We start from the raw sequence: 4,494 nt of genomic DNA on the forward strand, positions 1-4,494 counted from the left end.
TGTCTTAAAAAAAAGTTGAGAAACACTGATCTAAACGACTTAAGATCGAGCCAAAGGTTTAATGTCAAATCAAGTTTGTTCATTTTATTACTCTTAATCACCAAACCTTGTGTATTATTCGCCTTAACATTATTCTACATTATCGAGTAATAATGCCATTGTTGTTTGTATAGAGCTATTAAATATACCTACGTCGATTTGATCGTCGATCGTGAGTTACTCGAACAATGCAATTCGACTGATGAGTTCGTCGTGGTAATCAGTTATCGTTAATTTGCAGTGTTCTATTCAATTATCGCATAATATTATGAGGTAAGAAAATACGTCGATACTAACTGAAGTGTTACGTTACCGTATTGGTAAAGGGTATATCAGATTGACTACATCATAATGTTAATAAATAATTATTAAAAAAATAAAACATGGAATATAATTCGAACAAAGAGATACTGATACAATATTACATAATAATTATATTAATTGCTCTTTTTACTTTGAATTCAAATATCATTGGGTATTTAATATTTTATTACATTATTATAATTTTTGTTTTACTTATAACAAACCTATTTCTTTTATAGTTTAATTGTATTGTATTTCTTCACGGTGTCATTTATTTGGTCATATAAATATCTCTCTCTATATTATCGAGTTCTATAATATAAATAGCTATAAGCCTATAAAAGTATAAAAACAAACCATATACAACACGTAACTTTTTTTTGATGGTATTTACGACACTGAGTGTGCCGGAACCGTATGCGCTCACTGCCGGTACTGCTTACGCAACATCCGTTTTAACTGGTTGACCCTTGTTTCATATTACGCGCACTGCAGTAATTATTTGTAATTGTTCTACTGTATTTTTTTATTTGTTAGGTAATAAGACATTTCTAGCCTATGCGGTTATCTACATCTACGGATTTTTACCGAATGGTTTTAATTTATAACAAGGACATAAATATGTAATATTATTTATTATAATAACCATACAATTTAAATATAATATAATAGGTACCTATTATGAAAAATGTTATTATTAATCATTTCTGTCGTATCTGAAATGAGAGATTAATTAAATTATTGTAATAGCTTTATAATTATTGATAATTGGTGGTAACGAAAAACAATTAGGTATATTGCATTTATTATACTATAAAACTAATATTTCAAAACATTATCAAATACAGTAATTTAAATCTTAGTGTGATAATAATTAGTAAAAACGTATTCCTAGTATAAATCACAATGTCATTCGAGGTAAAAATTTAAACATACTATTGATACAAAGAATACCTTCATAGTGTTATTATTATATTATAATAAACATTTTAAAATAAAATATAATCTTTAAGCGGAGATGGTTTTTGTTTTATCAAATTATGTTTCTGAATTTCTTTTCAGTATTATTATATTATACAGTAGTGCCTATCTTAAGTTTCTGCAGTTGATACGACGTGTATTGCATCATTGTTCATAATCTAAATAGTTTAAATTGTAGTTTAAAAATAATGTAAAATTTAAAATTTTGGATTTTTATTTTCTAAATTAACCTTCTGCAACAGTAACACAACACATTTGCCGGTTCCATAGTAGTGTATTGGTATCTGAATATTTCCGAACAAAAATCGTCACGAGGCTTAACATCTTCCCAACATTGGCCTCTGCACCCCAATACTTGGCTTACCGACAGAATCAACAAAAAGGCAAAAATCAGAAGTTTCGCGTGGCCATTCATTTCGGCTTAGAGATATATAGTACAGCTTGTCGTCAGATTATGTTCACCGTGAGATTTTTGCTGTAAATAGAAATCAAAACTATAGAATGGATATTGAACTAAAATGATTTTTACAATTGTACATTAAACAGTAGTAACGTTTATTGATCCATCAACTATAACATAAATGCGATAATTATATCGTTAAAATAAATAATTATAGAGGATGGTTTAGTTTAAATAATGCTAAAATCCTAAACATAAGAACCCGGCTACTATTAAAAATATACAGGTCACACGTAAACTGCGCTCCGATTTTTATCCATGTTCAAAAGGTATAGGTAACGTAAAGTCGTAAACTCACGTTACCTACAACGTTTGTTATTACCAGTGGTGTAGTGGGGCGTATACGCGGGTATACGGCGTATAACGACTTCTCCAGTTTTTGGTTGATGCGTATACTTATAATATAATTTGTGATACGCAGGTATACGGGTATACTGTATAGCTATAAATCAATAATATAAATAGTATTAACGAATAACCAATAATACCAAACATATTTCCTTGTTATCATGTTCATTAGGAACTGTTATTATTTTTACATTTTACACATCTATTTTTAACTTCATTGCATGGATTTCTATTTATTATATATATATATATTATACGTCTAAAATTATAAGCTTATCGATAACGATAGCCGACGCTGAGATTCACGGTCACATGCATTACTGAAAATAATTTTGTCAAAAAATATTATTTTATGTACCGTCTACACTGTGTCACACAATAATTACATAAATATAACAATTGATCTACAAAAAATGATGTTTTCATTTATTTTTAATCATTCAAAGTTGTGATACCTAATTTATATACTACCGAGTATATAATAAATATTTAGGTTTTTTGACTTAAAAAGAAGTGGGGATAGGGGGGTTAAGAAATTAACATAGGTAATCATAAACAATTTAAATGTATAATCATATATTTTAGGAGTATGATTGTAAACTATAGAGACTCAATTGCGGTAAGGTAGTAGTAAAGTATATGTAATTATAAATATATCATTATTCATTAGTAATAGCGTAGTATATATAGTGGTTGGGGGGGGGGGGGGGGAGAAGTCCCCACGTTTACATATCAAGCACATTAAAACGTATACTCAGTAAAAAAATTACGACTACATCACTGGTTATTACCATTTTTAATATGTATAATACATTCAAATAGAAACATACCTACATTAAATTAAATAGTATAAAATGTGATAAACCCTTTAAATATCGAAATTCTATAACCAAAAAAAAAAAAAATTTAAAAATTTTAAAGTTTAATTAATAAATATATTAGTGGTGAAACACCGATTGTTCAATGTATATCAAAAATATATTAATATATATTGTCCTAATCTGATATGGTATTTTTTAATACAATTTGTTGTATTGTTTATTTTATTCTATTAATTATTCATATTATATGGTTCTATAAACTAAGTATAAATTAGAGTACATTCATTTTTACGTAATTTGTTTATTATTTTGTAAGATTAAAGAGCTTTTAATTTTTTTGAAATTTTACTCGGGCATTGTTTACAAGTTACATTTTACACTTGATAAAAATTAACTATTAACTTGATACAATTTCTTTAAATTTAAATATGATCAAATATTAAAAAAAAAAAAATATATTATTTACCTAAATAATGTTTAATATTATGCTTCAGTTAATGCTGGGTTGGTTTTATTGAAATTAAATATATATACGTAGTGTGTAAAATCCATAAAATGTATTATATAAATATAATAATATAATATATAATGATTAATCTTACCAAAGCACTTAGATCAATATTTGCTATAGACGTTGTAGCTCGTTGGTCTCTATAACTGCAAATTGAATGGATGCTAAATTGAACACGAGTATTTACACGACTATGTACATAATGATAAGATCGCGGTCCACGCACGATTTAAATAGATCGTATTCAATGGGATAATTATATTTTTTAATTATTGTACACATCAATATTTTATATCACAACCCAGTTACCATTTTGTAATGATAATGTTATAATAGTGTTATAATAACGTTATACTAATATTATTCGTTATTATAATGTTATAATAATATTATTAAACAAAAAAATGCTGTCTGGGAATCAGTCTATGTTGTTCAATTAATACTATTTAGTAAATCCCATACGTTATTTCATTTTAACTTATGGGATCATAGTTGAGATTTTATTAAAATAAGAAAAATTAACATATTATAGGATTAAATTAAATAATTTATTAAAACAATAGATGCCTACTGAAGAAATACGTGACGTCTGTACCAAGGTCACCAACAAAATAATAAAAATCAAGCCTTGCCATTTTATTTTATGAAACACAACGCACACAATCTCAAGCCTCAACGTGCGTTTTACATATTAATACAAAAATTCATCCACTTATTATTCCAGCGTACTATTAAAAGCTTTAGATTAAAAAGATCTTTTGAAATATTATAGTTTAAGCATTTATTATAACCTATAATAATTGTACAATTTATCCATTGCCGGGTCTATATTATACGATATGATTTTTGAAGCCAAACTATGATGTTAATGATTGTTGTTTATCATTTGTATAAATATATTTCCGTATTGAGTATTTGTAAATTAGTAACTACTAACTGTCTAGTAGTACTTAAACCCTAATTATGGCTTATACGCGTTTAAACTCCAATTATATAAAGCATTTAAAAGTGAGAAATAACAACTAATAATT

General features: G+C 26.6%; 1 long non-coding RNA gene across 1 annotated transcript; it reads right to left on the bottom strand.

Moving 5' to 3' along the window:
- Positions 1 to 1,129: 1,129 nt before the first annotated feature.
- LOC132943839 (uncharacterized) lies at positions 1,130 to 3,709 on the bottom strand. The gene is made up of 3 exons (XR_009664376.1): positions 3,555 to 3,709; positions 1,554 to 1,798; positions 1,130 to 1,481 (listed from the first exon to the last, which is right to left on the bottom strand). It is a non-coding gene; the product is annotated as an uncharacterized LOC132943839 (long non-coding RNA).
- Between the last annotated feature and the right edge of the window lie 785 nt (positions 3,710 to 4,494).

The sequence above is a fragment of the Metopolophium dirhodum genome, chromosome 4 (genome assembly GCF_019925205.1).
Source record: "Metopolophium dirhodum isolate CAU chromosome 4, ASM1992520v1, whole genome shotgun sequence".
Classification (NCBI taxonomy): domain Eukaryota; kingdom Metazoa; phylum Arthropoda; class Insecta; order Hemiptera; family Aphididae; genus Metopolophium; species Metopolophium dirhodum.